This window comes from Echinops telfairi, unplaced genomic scaffold (assembly GCF_000313985.2).
Source record: "Echinops telfairi isolate 266 unplaced genomic scaffold, ASM31398v2 ScPeMD7_6;HRSCAF=24_0, whole genome shotgun sequence".
NCBI classification, from domain to species: domain Eukaryota; kingdom Metazoa; phylum Chordata; class Mammalia; order Afrosoricida; family Tenrecidae; genus Echinops; species Echinops telfairi.
The window spans coordinates 16,740,721-16,757,730 of record NW_022103902.1 but is presented as its reverse complement, the minus strand read 5'-3'; positions in this window follow the sequence as shown (position 1 = coordinate 16,757,730).

The following is a 17,010-nucleotide window of genomic DNA, read 5'->3' as shown; positions in this document are numbered from 1 at the left end:
TAAATCGTTTGCAGAATTAAGTGCAAACAAAAATGAGTAAGCTTCCTATATCTCTTCAAGCTATATCTTCTCCCTTTCTCAGTTTCATACTTCACAGTGCAATGAAGAAATAGACCAATGAACATATCATCTTATTTTACTCCTGTGGCATAACAAAAAAACTTTTTTATATTGAAGTAGATGAAGATTTACATAGCAGCTCATAGTTTTATATTCAACAATGCATCCACATTTTGTATCCACACATCCATTGCAATTCCTTAAATGGACCATCAATTATCCCACTTCCTCCCGAGTTTCCTGTTTCTGTTCCTCCTTCTTTCCTAATTCTGTGAACTTTGTCTTTGGGCAAATGCTGCCCTTTTGATCTTAAAGGGTGGCTTATTCTAGCACAGGTATGCGGAATTCAGTTCCAGACCTGAGGGGTGATTAGGGGCCATGGGCTTGGCGCTCACCAGTCTCTAGCCAACCAGCAAGCCGGATCTCTTTTATGACTCTGGGTTTCTCCCACTCTATCCATGATCTCCTAATGCGATTCTTTTCAGAGCAGTTGATCATGGTAGCTTGGCCTCAACTAGTTCTTATGGTCTTAGGGTGTTGGAGATGAATGTTTGCATGGTTCATTAATCCAGGGAATACTTGCATCCATAGACCTTTTGGGTTTTACCCCTCTTCTTTCCTCTGGATGGGGAAAGAACAATACAGGCACCTTAGACTGCAGTTAGCAGCTTTCGAGATCACAGTCATTACTCACCAAGTCGGTTGTGGAACATTGTCTTTGTGAACTCTGTTATGCCAATTGGTTTCATTGTCATCTGAGCCAATGATCCTGATTCTCTGGCCCAGCAACTCATTCTCTCAAGGTGTTTGGTTAAGTCTAAGAAGCATTCATAACTCTGTTCCCCCACCCACCCACCCAGGCTCAACCACATGCATGGCTATATTCACAGCAAAGGTAAATACACATATACAAACATCCTCTGTCAAATATATATGTATTCATGGGTGTAATTCCATGCACCCTCTCACACAGGTAGCTCACCACAGTAATAGTATTTGCCTGTTACCTTTCACTCTTATAACCTTTCCAGTGTCTTTCTCTGCTTATGCAATCTTTGTCAACCTCCCTTTTATTGTATATTGTCTTCCCCTTCACCCAAGTTAACATTGGTCTACTCCCTATAGTCTATTTCCCCACCTTCCCTTACCCTCCCACCCCTTATAGCTATCAAAAGCCATTTGTGTTATGGTGGAAACTTCTTCTTGACTTTTTATACAATATTTGATTGAGTGGTTTGGCTCAGCATAATGTCCTCCAAGTTCATCCATGTTATGAGGATGGAAAAGTACAGATTGACTCATCATTGTTCTGTAATTTTGCATAGAATCCAGAATAAGTGTATTTATCCATTCTTCTACTGAAGAACATTAAGGTTATTTCCATCTTTTTGCTATTGTGAATAGTGCTGTGATGAACATGAGAGTGGATATATTGGGGTCCCTGCCTGGGACAAAGGGTTAACTGTTGCACTGCTAATGGAGAGTGGATATATCTATTTGTGTTACCGCTCCTATTTCTCTCAGAGATATACCACCTAGAGGGATTCTGGGATTATAAGATTTCTATTCCCAACTTTTTGAGGAAGCAGCATACTGCTTTCTACCACAGTGGTTGTACGGTTTCATAGTCCGATCAGCAGGGTATAAATTCCAAACTCTCCTCACCTTCACCAACATTTCTTATTTGCTTTTTAAAAAAACTTTGTTATTAATGGTAGGGTGAGATAGTATCTCATTGTTTTGAATTTTACCTCTCAGGTAGCTAAATATTGTGAACATTTCTTCATATTTGTTGACTGTCTCAATATCTTTAGTGACTTCTCTGTCCACAACTTCTGCCCATTTTTGATTGGATTATTTGTCTTTTTCTTGCTGAGGTATTGAAGATTTCTGTAAACTTTAGAGATTAGTCTTCTTTCCGTTATGTAATTGGCAAACATTTTTCCTAGTGTGTGGATATCTCCAGCTATATGTGATATTTTAACATTATATTTGATAGTATACTTACGTCTTGTATTAGGGCCCCTAAGTTTGTCCCAATTTTGTCATTGGTGATCTTTATAGCTCTGGATACTACATTTAGGTCTTTGATCCATCAGGAGTTCATTTTTTAATATGGTGTGCAACACTGAGTCTGATTTCATTCTTCTGTAAATAGACATATTCAGTTTTGCCTGCACATATGGTAAAGTGACTATCCAATCCCCATTTAAGATCCTGGCTCTTTGTCAAAGATCAGCTTTCTGTATGTGTATGGATTTGCTCCTGGGTTTTTAATTCTATTCCATTAATCCATGTATCTGTCCTTGTGGAAGTACTGTTTTAACTATTGGGGCTGTATATTTGGTTTTGAGATTTTAAAAATATGTGAGGCTTCCTACTGAATTTTTTTTTTTTTTTGTAGTGCTTTCTTATCTGGTGACTCTTTCCTTTGCTTAGTTTTTTCCATATCTTTAAAGAAGGGTGTTGGAATCGTGATCAGATTTCATTATATCTGTAGATTGCTCTGGGTAGTATTGACATCATGCATGAGCATGGTATCTTCTTCCATTTATGTAGACATTTTTGGTTTCTTGTAGTGTTTTGTAACCTTTTCTGCTCTGTATTTTCTTTTGTTTCTCTGGTTCAATTTATCCCTAAGTATTTTATCGTTTGAGTGGCTATTGTAAATGGTATTGTTTTTCTGGTTGCTTTTTTAGGGATCACTTTGTTAGTCCAAAGAAATCCCACCAATGTTTGTATGTTGATTTCATTTTATCGACTCTTTCAATTAGTCCCAACAATTTACTTCTTGAGGGTGTGTATAGGATCATATCATCTGTTACTAGAGTTTTCACTCCTTTGACAGTTTGGAGGCCTTTAATTTCTCTTGGTTGCCTGATAGCTCTAAGATTTCTAGCATAATATCAAATAGTGATGATAAGGGGCTTTATTGTCTGATTTTTGCTCATAAGGAGAATACTTTCAGTTTCTTTTCATTGAGAGTAATATTGGCTTTGATTTTTTCTATATAGCTTTTATCATGTTGAAGAATTCCCTGTCTACCCCAATTTTGTTGACTATTTTAATCAAGAACGGGTGTTGGATTTTGTCAAATGTCTTTTCTACATCAACTGATACGATCATGTGGTTCCTTTCTATTATTTCACTTATGTGATGGATTGCATTGATTGTTCTTTATAATGTTGAACCTTCCTTGCAAAAGTTGGTACAACTCCCACTTGAGCACGATGTTATTGTGTTTTTGCGATCTTATTAGATTCTATTGGGTAGGATTTTGTTGAGAATGTTTTGCACCTAAGTTCATGAGGACTATTGGTCTAGAATTTTCTTTGTAAGTTATGTCTATGCTGACTTTTGATCCAGGGCTATGCTCACTTCGTGAAATGAGTTCATGAGTTCTCCATCCTCTTTTATAATCTGTAATTCTTTGAGTATAACTAGGTTCTTCTCTGAATGTTTGGTAGAATCCGCCAGTGAGGCTGTCTGAGCCCAGACTTTCTGGTTAAGATTTCTTTCTTTTAATGACTTTATCAATTTCTTCTTCTTTAAAGTCTGCACAGGTTTGCTACTTCAGTCCATGCTAGGTTATGTAGGTTATGTCTTTCTATTAATTTGTCCTAGGCTTTCCTTCTAGGCTTTCAAATTTGTTAGCGTACAGATCCTCAAAGTATTGTGTCATTATCTGTTTTATTTCTATGGGCTTTGTTATGAACTCATTTTGTATTTGTGTTATTTGAATCTTCCCCTTTTCCTTTGTTAAGATTTGTCAGTGGTTTGTTGATTTGGATAGTACTTTCAAAGAACCAATTGTTGACATTGTTGTTTTTCTGTGTTCTGTTTCATTTATTACTGCTTTAATCTTTATTATTTCTTTTTTACTGGTGATGATTGGCCAATTTTACTGCTCTTTTTAAAAAGTTTGGGGATATGGGGTTAAATACTTGATTTGAGTTTTCTTCTTCTTTTTCTTTTTAAAATCATTTTATTGGGGGCTCATACCGCTCTTATCACAATCCACACATCCATCCATTATGTCAAGCATATTTGTACATTTGTGTCATCATCATTTTCAAAACATTTTCTTTCTACGTGAGCCCTTGGTATCAGCTTCTCATTTTCCCATTCCCCCCTCCCTCCCTCATGAACCCTTGATGATTTGTAATTTTTTTTCATGTCTTACACTGACCAATGTCTCCCTTCACCCACTTTTCTGTTGTCTGTCCCTCTGGGAGGGGATTATATGTAGATCATTGTGATCAAGTTCCCCTTTCTCCCCCCACCTTCCCCTTCCCCTCCTGTTATTGCTACTCTCATTATTGGTCCTTAGGGCTTTATCTGTCCTGGGTTCCCTGTATTTCCAGCTCTTATCTGTACCCAAGTACATGTTCTGGTCTGGCCGGATTTGTAAGGTAGTACTGGGGTCATGATAGTCAGTATGAGGAAGCATTAAAGAACTAGAGGAAAGTTGTATGTTTCATCAGTGCTACACTGTACCCTGACTGGCTCATCTCTTCCTTGTGACCCTTCTGTAACGGGATGTCCAATTGTTTTTCATCTTTTTTTAATGCGTATGTTTATTGCTATAAATTGCCCTTTGAGCACTGCTTTTGCCATGTCAAAGGTTTTGGTACATGGTGTTTTCATTTACAGAGGTTTTGCTTATGTTATTCCATTGTCTTCTTGTTTGCATGTTTTTACGCTAAGAAATCAGATATTTATCTTACTGGTTCTCCTTTAAGTGGCTTTTCATTTGTCTTGATAGACTCTCAGGAGTCTTTCCTTGTCTTTTGTTTTAGAAAAATTGATCATGATATGTAGTAGTGTTGTTGGCTACTGGGTGGGTGAGATTGAGCACTGACGACTCCTCCGGTCACCAAGTAAATGTGTGGAACAAGGGATGATTCCACCTTTCTTATCATCCACCCACACGCACCCTTGTACTGGACCTGAGCAAATGGAGTTGATTATAGCAGCACTCTGTCAGGCCAGTCGAAAATTCACTTGTCTCCTTTCTCTCTGGACGTTTTGTTTAACTTCTACTCTTAGTTGGCATTCAACCCACTTTATCTTTTCCTTGAAGCTTGGGGTTCCAGAATTACCATCCGTATCTAGTTCATGTAGTATCTCATGTCTTTGTTTGTGTAGAGGGTCTGTGCAGTGTGTCTACCTAGTCTGCCATCTTGCCAGAAGTAATCTTTGAAAGTTTTTTTCTATATGAGTAGAATAAATTTCTCACATAATATGCATCTTGAGATGTAAATAAGCCCAATCAGGTAAACAGGTCCTATGTTAGTCTGGGTAAACTAAGGAAACAAATCCACAGAAACTATATATGACACAGTTTTATATAAAGGGTAAGTGTACATTCAGAAAGCATCCCAACCCAGTGCTGTCCAAGCTCTAAGTCCAACACTAGCCCATATGTCTGACACCAATCCACAAAGTCCTCCTCCATCTCGGAAAACATATGCAGTGACGCCAACTATAGGAGGAAAACTGAATCAGTGAGTGTGTAAACATCTCAGCACTGGCAGGGGTCTACATATGGCTGCTCCAGCACCCAGGGTTGCATTGAAGTCAATTCCTACTTCTAGAAATTCTGTAGGGCAGAGGAAAACTTCCCAATAGATTTCCAAGGTTGTGAATCTTTATGGAGACAGATTACCCCATCTTTTGCTGTCAAACTGGCAACCTTTTTGGCTAGCAGCAAGGTTTGAACACTCTACCACCAGTGCTCCTGTATAGCACCCAATCAACCCAACCCAAAGCAGAGTTACTCTATATATGTTTTTCAAGGCTGTCAGTCTTTACATGAGCATATAGCCTCATCTTTCTCCCATGGGGTAGCTGATGTGGCTGGCTCCCTGATCTAATGTAATCCTTTTAGAATACCCAATGCATAGAATTTTCCTGACACCCCATTATTGCTTCTTATGGTCTGCACTTAAAGTCATTGTGTGCATGGAGCCTCTCTTAGTTATCATTATGTTCCTAGCATCTGGCATTGTAGTTGGCACATAACAGGTACTCAGTAAATATTTTCTGATCAAAACTGGACTGATGGTCTGAAATGATGCTGCCAGATGGAGTCTGCCAAAGGCTTCTAGGCTGACATGGCTGCATCTGCTTCCAGGCAGTGGCTGGCCCAAACTATGATGTCATTATATTAATTAGACTGATCGTGTCAGTATGGCCTCATTGCCAGGACTCATGGTGCTTCCTACAGACAGAAAAGAGTCTGAAGCCAGCACTGGGATGCTTCTTGTTGTTGTTAATTGCCGTTGAGTCCGCTTCATATACAACTGAAGGAAAGTCCACCCAGTTTGCCATGCCCATCCTCCATTGGGGATTGGACTATTGTGGTCCATATGACTTTCATTGGCTGATTTTCAGGAATACATCATATGGTCAAGCCTTTGTTCTTAGTCCATTGTTGCAGTGACATGATCTGTTAACCTGAGGGAAGGGGTGGAGTCTAACCTGCCAATCAAGGCATAGCCAATGATGCCCCAGTGTGGGCATGGCCTTCTCCAGAGGATTCTGGGAACTCCTGTCTTCCTCCCTGGGGGTGGGACACACACACTCTCTCTGCTTCACATCCTGTTGACAAGCCACATGAAGCTATGTCAATGGCAGCCAGAGCCCTGGAGCTGGAGGAGTCACATGGAGAGCCGCTCCAGTACTGAAATTCTTCCATAAGACTTTTCACCCACTGGCCTGTGATCTTCCTGCTTTTGACATCATTGCACGTGATGTGTGAGTCTGCAGAAGAATTTATGGACTAGTCCTGGACATATGGGCTAATATTGAACTTATGGATGATCTGGACAGGGCCAGGATGTTTTCTTAATATACAGCTACTCTTGAATATAAAACTCTCTCTTACACACATGAGTGTGTTGCCTAAAGAAGCAAATCTCTGGGTTTGTTTCTCTAGTCAACCCAGACTATTCCATCCATCTTAATCGGAAGCTTATTGAAACCTGTTTCCATCAAAACTTCAGAGAAACCTCCATTGACAGAGAATTGCTCTGGAAACAAACCCAGGCCTCCTTCATGGAAGATGAGAATTCTACCACTGACTACCACTGCCCTATGATAAAAACCTCACTGCCATCAATTCGTAGCAACTGTGTGATTTCTAAGACTCCCTAATGCTCACTCTACATTCTCAGACTTGCTGTAAATCTCAGCGGGTTTTCTTCTAGCACAACCTGAAGCTACCTGGTTGTCTGAGAAACCCCTACCCCCCAAATAAGAAAATCTCAGTTCAAGAATGGGATGGAGTGTCTGACTTCCTCTGACTCTACAAAGAGGAAGGAAAATCAAAGTCAACATCAGCCCAAGGCCAATTCTTTCAAAGCAGGGGTCAGACATGTCTCCACCCTCCAAACTTCCTTAATAATACTGACACCAACTTGCCCTCTCACAGTATTCTCTACTTCTCTGCTGGGGTCACTATTTCATTACAATGGCCACACATAACTTACAGTCATCACTCACAATCATGGGGCTTATTGGGAGAGTCATAATTTAGAATCAGGAAGACATATTTCTTCTGAAGAGACATTCTTTGGTCAGTAGCATCTCTTCCAAGGTGTGCACACAGGCCCAACACGCTCTGGTCCTTGGCCTCTCAGCCCTGTGGATCCCTGGCCTCTGCCTTGCTCTGGCAATGTTATAAAGCTCCTCTAGATTTGTAAGGCAGAACTGAAGTCATGATAGTGGGGGGAAGGAAGCACCAAAGAACTAGAGGAAAGTTGTGTGTTTCATCGGTACTATACTGCACCCTGACTGGCTCATCTCTTCCCTGTCAACCCTCTGTGAGGGGATGTCCAATTGTCTACAGTTGGGGATTGAGTCTCCAGTCCATGACCCACCCCCCAGTCCCCATTCACCTTGGATATGATTTTATTCTGGGTTTTATATGCCTGATACCTGATCCCATCGACACCTCATGACCACACAGACTGGTGTGCTTCTTCCATGTGGGCTTTGTTGCTTCTCAGCTAGATGGCCGCTTGTTTATCTTCAAGCCTTTAAGACCCCAGATGCTATATCTTTTAAGAGCCCTCAACACAGGGAATCCAGGATAGATAAACCCCTCAGGGCCAACAATGAGATTAGAGATACCAGGAAGATTAGGGGAGGGTGGGGGGAGAAAGGGGAACTCGATCACAAGGATCAATCTAGAACCCCCTCCCAGGGGGACGAATAACAGAATAGTGGGTAAGGGGGAACAGAGGACGATGTAAGATATGGAAAAAATAATCTATAACTTATCAAGGGTTTTTGAGGGAGGGCAGGTGGGGGAGGGAGGGGGGAGAAATAGGGAGCTGATATCACGGGCTCAAGTGGGAAGAAAATGCTTTGAAAATGATGATGGCGGCATATGTGCAAATATGCTTGACACACTAGATGAATGTGTGGATTGTGATAAGAGATGTAAGAGACCCCAATAAAGTAAGAAGGAGAAAAAATGCTCCTCTGGACGTGCTGTTAATTGCCAAAGGCCACTCCATTCTACTGTAAAATTCAGCCTGAAGGGGCTGGTCCTAGCTCCATGAGTTAGCAAAACTCGCTTCCAATCTGTGCTTGGAGGTGTCCTACTTTACAATTGAGCCTCCTTCCATGGGCTGGCACACAATCTGAATAATTATTCCTAACCTCAAAGCACATAGTAGTCCCTTGTTATGGTCAAACAACTGCACCTTGGCCTATGCCTAGGGTCGCATGCATATAACTAAGTGCTCTGGAATTGCCATTCCTTACAATGTTATTCGTAATGTTATGATCTGCACTGTTAAATGTCTTTGCATAGCCAATGAAACACAGGTATCTTTCTGCCATGCTCTGCTTTCAGCCACGATCCATGGTATGTAAGCAATCTCTCTCACTTCACGCCCTCTTCGGAATCCCGCTTGGATCTCTGGAGGTTCCATTTTGATGTACTGCTGCAACATAATTGTGAGGATTCCAAAAGGCCATGGACATTTTGCATAATCGTTCACTTCCAGTTTTCCACAAACTTTTTGAAACGCCCGCATTTATATCCCTAAATATGTAACTGTCGATAGACTTATATCTCAGTGTAACATCAATGGAAACTAACTTGAGTTTGTTTCTGAATTTGCCACAGGCAGTCCTTCCATCCAACGTGACCCGAGGGTAAATATTGTGGAGGACACTTCTCATTGGAAAGAGACATTTTATGTACACCCCAACTCGGCACATGTCCTATGAAAGTGAGGAGCTCAGAAATTGAAAGTCTATTCGCAATAGGGTTGGTCTGCCTTTGTGTTCTAGCCGGATGCAATGAAGTATTGGGAAAATGAAACAGTTGTTGAAGAAGAATGGGTAGGAATAAGGGCTACTCAAAACTCCATTCTGACTCATTAGCAACTCTATAAGAGTAGGCTGCTCCTGTGAGGTTCTGAGACTGTCACTCTTTACGGGAGTAGAAAGCCCCACCTTTTTTCCCACAGAGAAGCTGGTGGCTTAGAACTTCTGACCCTGCAGTTAGCAGCCCAACTTGTAACCACTACACCATCAGAGCTTTTATAGGAATAAGGGATGGAAGAAAAAAATAATGGCAAAGGCCAGCAAAAAATGGAGGGGAAAAAGGAAGCTAGGATGAATTACCCAATAAACAAGATAAACACTCACTAGCTTGTATTTGCTAATCTGTAATGAACAAATGTGCATGAATTTCATAATATTTTGTGATAAAAGATATGTGAATCTGGGTATTCTGTCTCTGCTAATGATCATCAATTTGAAGAGAGTTTTTCATTCTGAAGGAAAGTGCTGCGAGGTTGAAGAAGAAACAGATGCTAGCCATACCCTTGAAGTAGTGAACCGAATGTGAAATTGTTCACAGCAGAGTGGGAAGTAAGCCCATGTTTACCTTGCTGATTGGGTAATCTGATACTGGGAGAGAGGACGTGAAAAAGAAAGGATGGAAGGCTATTTCACTCGCAGAATTTCCCATTGTTTCCATTCGTGATTGTTCTTCTGAACTACAGAGATATCATTATCACTCTTTCCACTTTTATCTTGAATTTGTCCCATTCTAAACCTCCTTACAGAATGCTCATGATGTGGATAAATGACAAATGCAGCCTCCAAGACAGACTTCCAATATGAAGCTCTTTAGTTGAGTTCCATGAAGTGCTAACTGTTACTATGCGGAGAATCAGAGAGGTATCCATCTCCAAAGATTACTGCTCTACACGATCACCTGTGATTGCATCGCTTTTTAGGATACGTCTTTTGCCACAGTACCTTGTAATTAATACCTTTTTCTGAAATGCGCAGTTTCCTATGTGTTAGGTGCTATGCATTCAGTTCTGACTAACAGCGACACTGTGCACAACACAATGAAATACCACTCAGTCCTGAACCAGCTGAGAGAGCCCATGGTTACAGCACCTGTGTCAATTCATTTCATTAACGGTCTTCCTCTTTCTCGTGCTCTTTTTACTCTACCAAGCACAATGTCCTTTTCCAGGGACTTGTCTCACCTGATCAATGTTCAAAGTACGGAGGACGAAGTCTCACCATCCTTCCTTCTAAGGAGTCTTCTGCTGTACTTCTTCCTAGACAGATTTGTTTATCCTTTTGGAAGTCTGCAGAAATTTTAATATTCTTCCTCAAGACCATAATTCAAATGCATTGCTTCTTCCTCATTCTTCCTCATTCAATGTTCAATTTTCATATTCACGTGAGGTGGTTGAAAACACCATGGCCTGAGTCAGAAGCACCTCAGTGCTCACTTTTACACGCTTGCTGTTGAACACTCTACAGCGATCCTGTGCAGCACATTTACCCAGTGTAATGCCACCCAAGCCAATGCAAATCCCTGGACTGCTATTGCACGGATTGTGGATCAAAGCAAGATGAAATTCTCAACAACTTCCTTCTTTTCCCTGTTTATCAAACTATCACCTATTGGTCCAGTTGTGAGGATTTTTGTTTTCCTTACACTGAGTTTTGATCCCGATTGAAAGGTGCAATCCTTACTCTTCATCAGTAAGTGTTTCAAGTCCTCCTCCATTTCAGCAAGCAAAGTTGAGTTACCTGCATGTCACAAGTAGTTAATGTACTTTTCTCCAATCCTGATGGTCCATCCTTCTTCATATAACCCAGCTTCTGGTATTATTTGTTCAATAGATAGATTGAGTACGTATGATATAGGGATACAACTCGGACACACATCTTTCCAACTTTAAAGCATGCAGTAGCCCTTTGTTCAGTTCACACAACTCCCTCTTGATTGATGTTCAGGTTTCACGTGAGCACAATAAAATGTTCTAGAATTCCCATTCTTCTCAATGTTATCCATAGTTGGTTACGATCTACATAGTTGAATGCCTTTGCATAATCAATAATGCCCAAGTGAATGTTATTCTGGTATTTCCTGCTTTGAACCAAGATATATCTGATGTCTTCTGAATCCAGCTTGAATTTTTGGAAGCTCCCTGTCAATATACTACTATTGTAACTGTTATTGAATAGTATGGTCAAATTTTACTTGCATGCAGTATTAATGATATTGTTTGATAATTTCCACATTCTGTGGGGTCACCTCTCTTTGAATTGGGTACAAACATGTACATTCTTTCTCTTGGTTGGCCAAGTAACGGTCTTCCAAATTTCTTGGTCTATCCAAATGAGTGCTTCCAGTGCGTCATCAGCACGTTGAAACATTTCAATTGATATTCCGTCACTTCATGAAGCCTTGCTTTTCCCTAAAGTCTTCAGTGCAGCTTGGACTTCTTCCTTCAATACTATTGGTGCTTGATCATATGCAATTTCTTGGAATGGTTGAATATTGACTAGTTCTTTTTTAACATAGTGACTCTGTATATTTCTATATTATAATGTGTAGTTGCATAGTGAAAGAAATTTCAAGTATACAGTGTATTTAATTTTCTCAATTTGGCTTAAAGTACTGGTCAATTTCACTTAATATTCATTTAATTGCTAATTCAAACAGCGACGCTCATCCAGTCTGTAATCCAGCCCTTGGCGTTGGCATTTTACCACGTTCCCTTTCCTCATCACAAGCATAATTCCGTCACGTCTACAACCAAGCTTCTCCATTCTCTGCCTTTAATGGGCGTGGGATATATATTTCTAATAATCCTCATCCAATCCTTCTTTAAATCTTTTAGATTCCACAAAATGTGTCTGCTATCTTTCAGTTCTCTACTTCCAAGTTCTCCACTCTAAGTTATCTACATCTTTCCATTATCTCAAAATTCCAAATCCCTCTAAAATTAAATTCAAACTTTTCACGTTTCCTTGTTTAATAATTATATACCTCTCTGAATTTCTCAGATGAAATTAACACATGACCACTCTTCCAAACTACCTATAATTGAACTATAACCAAGATCATGTAGTCTCCCAATCCAAATATAGATGTTGACTACTAGGAAGTAGGGCTATATTTATGTTAGTTTGTATTTTAAAAATCCATTTATTGAGACTATACAGCTTTTGGAAGCCTAAATGAGGAAAACTGGAAGTCAGAATTGTCATATTTTTTTCACTGCCACTAACTAATCGCTCCAATGCTTTGTTTACTTTTTTAAGTTGAAGGATTCATTACAGTCATTCTCATTCCTCATATCTGATATTTTATGAATCTTTCCCTCACATGAACAAACTGTCACCTTCTGGGCCTTCATCTCAGTGGATGTGTTTTAATGGTCTGAAGGACATTGAGGATACAGGCTCTCTTCTTCAGCTTTCAAATCATTAGATTCACAGAAATTGGTCCCTGCTTGTCTTTAGTCATTTGCATTCCATGATCCTGAACTTCAAAGACTCTTGAAGGTTGGACAAAACCTGTAAGATCACCCAGCAAACTCTTCATATGATATTACTAAGGGTTAAAAAAATACCCTTTGCTTGAAGGAAAGAACTTTACTCACCAAATTTCTAATTTTTATCTCCTGGCAATTGTTAAGATATTCTTTTCTATTGGACTTGATGCTTGTCTCACTACCTGGTAGCCCTGATTGTTTGGCTTCAGGCCAACAAGAATAATATTGCTTCTTCATCATATTTGAGCAAATGGTTGTGTATAACTTATCCATTCTCCCCGAGTCTTCTATCTGTACTCTAAGCACTTTTTGAGCTATTCATTGAACTGTGTGTGTGTGTGTGTGTGTGTGTACGTACATAGTATCAAACTAATTCATGAAATTGTTAAATAGTATGTTGGTAAATGTTGGACAACTGTCATACTGTATCTCTGGAGGTGAAAAAGACATGATTGGTAGTATTTGCCCACTTCTTAGGTGTAAATATTACCATCACAACCCATTCAGAGTTACAAATGTTCATCACTGAATAGAGTGGAAGAGAAATGTCCAGCAGAGCCACATTATACGGCATTTCTAGAAAACAGAATCAATTGACATAAAGAACATCAAGTGTATATTGCTGTTGGATGCCATTGAGTTAGTTCTAACTCACAGGGACCCTATGTGCAACCGAACAAAACACTAACTGGTCCCGTGTGATCCTCATGATTGTTCTTATGTTTAGTCCATTGTAGCATCATCTATCATGTGGAGGGCCTTCCACTTCTCCCTGCCCCTCCACTTGACCAGGGACTGGTCTCTCCTGATAACACTTCCAAAGTAGGTGAGACAAAATTGAGTACTGAGAACAGGAAAATGTAATAAAATAATGATGGAGTGATCTTTTTTGAATATTTATTATTTCCCTTTTTAACATAATTATTTTAAATTAAGTAAGTAATTTAGTTTTAAATTATGGCTGTGTTCAACAACCAGTTCACAAAATACCAGAGAACTTTAATAACTGCTTCACACAAGCTGATGTTAGTCATCTTCAGCACACCACTAATTTACTCCAATTAAAATTCTGAAACTTTTGTTATATATGACCCTACTATATTAAGAAACCTTCTCACCTTTCTGAAATTGTTGTTTGCTTTTATTTTCACTTGTATGTATATTGTCTGTATATTGCTTTTCAATCTTATTTTACTAGATCCAATCCATGACTTCATTCTGTCAATAACTATATCCTAATTTTGTCATTCACCATTTCTGACAATTTTATCCCTTCAGACTTCATGTCATCCACATATTTAGTGATCAAGCCTTATAGATCTGGATCCAAAGCCTTTTTTTTAAAAAAGCTTGACAGGACAGAGAAAGGATAGAAACCTTGGCACAAGTTTGCACAAGTATCAAGCAATCTATTAGTATCGATTAAGCAATACATTTGTCTGCTGAATTATTGCCTTTGCATCACGTCCAAATTTGCCCACCTTGTCCATAAGTCTCTTGAAAGATTATTTATGAAATGTCAGAATACAGTCCAGAAACCCTCACTTCCTTCCTCCTTATGTAAGGAACAGTGATTACATTCCCCCTTTGCATGGCTGATTACCTCCTCCAGGAATCATCCACTCCTCTGTCTTTTCCAATTGCCTCCTCCACTTCCATCTTTCTCGCATACCTCACACATGAGCCGCATATAAGCAGTCCCCCAAATGTTTGTGTTTCCGCTGTCTTTCCTCCCATTTGGAATCCTGTGAATTAAAATTTTCCCACTCTCCTTGGATTTACTAACCTACCCATACCTCTTTATTTTTAGCTTCCTCACTCAGGACGCAGATGCATGCAGGCAAGAACTCTGCCCTCTTGCTGATTCCCCACCTTTAACCCTACCTGTATCTGAATCTGGCAAAGGTGAGGTGAAAGAATTTTCCCCTCATATTTAGAATTCCATTTTCTGTTAATTTCTCACATATGTTCCCCCTTCTATTCCCTCTCTCCTATAATCATGCTCTCCCTGTCCGCGGAATATCCTCATTTGTAAGACTCTAAATGCTTCTCTAGGTAAATAAAATAGGTAAAGACAAATGAGGTCTTCTCCTGCAGCCGTACCTCTCAACCTGCTTGAGCTTCCCCTGGCATCTCCATCATCTTTCACTCATCACCTCCTCCTTTTTCATTTTTATTGTCGTTAGGCACCAACCAGCCAGTTCTGACTCATCGCGCTCCTGTGCCCAGTGGAAGGAATCCTCCCTGGTCCTGTGCCAGCCTCATGATTGTCGTGATGTGTGAGCCCAGTGCTGCAACCACGATGTCAATCCATCTCGCCAAAAATGTTCCTCTTTTTGCTGACCCTCCACTTGGCACTCATGCTGTTCTTTATAGGGACGGGCTCTCCTGATAATATCTCCAAAGTGTATGAGAGGACGTCGCGCTACCCTAGCTCCCACAGAGCATTTTGGATGTACTTCCTCCAAGATAGTTTGCTTGTTCTTGTGGCAGTCCATGGTGCTGCCAGTGCTCTTTGTCAGCACCACAACCCAAATACATCAATTCTTTGCCACTCCTTTTTATTCAGTGTCTCACTTTCAAATGCCTACTAGGTGATTGAAAATATCAATGGCTGTGTCAGGCAGACCATAGTACTTAAAGTGATATCTTCGTTCTTTAACACTTGAAAGAGGTTTTGTGCAGCTACGCCACTGAATTCCGTCCGTGCATCTTACAAGGATGACTGTGTCTTGGAATATCTTCATGCTTTGACATATATACATTTTCTTGATAGAACACTTTTTCTTATTTTTTGTAGGAAACAGAACTGAGATGAGTGCATGAGGACAAACTCTCAAATTCACACATTAAGGAGTCTGGGAGGCCAAGGCTCCGGTAGAGGAAACCTTCACGTTTGTGGTGGAGAGGCATCCCACTCACATTCTCCTAAGTAAAAGTTATTCCCCACGATGTCCCCTAGAATAGTGCCCATTTTAAGGTGCTGTCTGCAAACACATAGTCACTCACTATACTCTTGAGGGTCAACCGCTTGAAAGTTATCAGTCTGAAGGTTGTCAGTCGTCTAAGACAATCACACCCTATTGCCCCACCCTAAGTAGGAGCCACTCTGATAAGAATCATAGATTGTTCCCCCAGAGAAGAGCTCAAAGATCCCTAAGGTCAAGCCAACCCAGACGACCAAGGTCAGGTTAACTCTAGAGTTAACCAAGGTACTAACCAAGGTACTAACTCTAGATAACCAAGGCCATCTTAACTCTAGAGCCCACCTACCTCCTTACATTTGGGCCTTCCTGTCACAAGAATGCCCCTAGCTCATTCCCCTCCTGTTATGTGTACGCCTACTGTACAACCCCTTCCTGTTACGTATGTGCTTACTGTGGCCTGGAATTATATAAGCTCATGAGATTACATTACTTACTCTCTCTCTGCTTGGACCTGGCTCCTGAAGTCATGAGGAGGAGGTGAGCCCTTGTATGCTTTATCTTGTCCGATGTCTCTTTAATTACCCCTCAACTACACAACTGCACACCTTAGATTCATTTGGTTGTGGGAGTTTGGTCTCCCACATTTTCTCATGCAATCAAAGCCACCAGCTGTTCTACAGAAGAAGGATGAAGCTATGAACTCCTATAAAAGGCAATGTTTTACTGAATTCGTTCTCATTATTCCAAGCAACTGCTTAAATAAACAACATATTCACACACCTCATACCACCATTTCTTATATATTACTATTTTTGCTTATACCTGAACAAAGTACTTATCCTACATCATGGACAAAATTTATTTACCTGCCTTCCCCATCACTAGATTATTAGTTTGTTAAAGGAATGGAATCGACTTTATCTTTTTATATCTACAATTCTTAGTACATGGCCCAGCACATCCTAACAACAATAATAATTCTCTCTCTCTCTCTCTCTCTCTCCTCACTGCTGTCAAGTTGTGGGTACTCAGAACATTTTCATTAAGGAAATGATTTCCCTTTTAAAAAGTTTTATTGACATAGAATTCATATGCCACACAATTCAATAGATTAAATATATTAAAAAGAGTTGTGTATTCATCCCACAAGCAATTTTAGAACACTGTTTTCACTCTTGCATCTATTA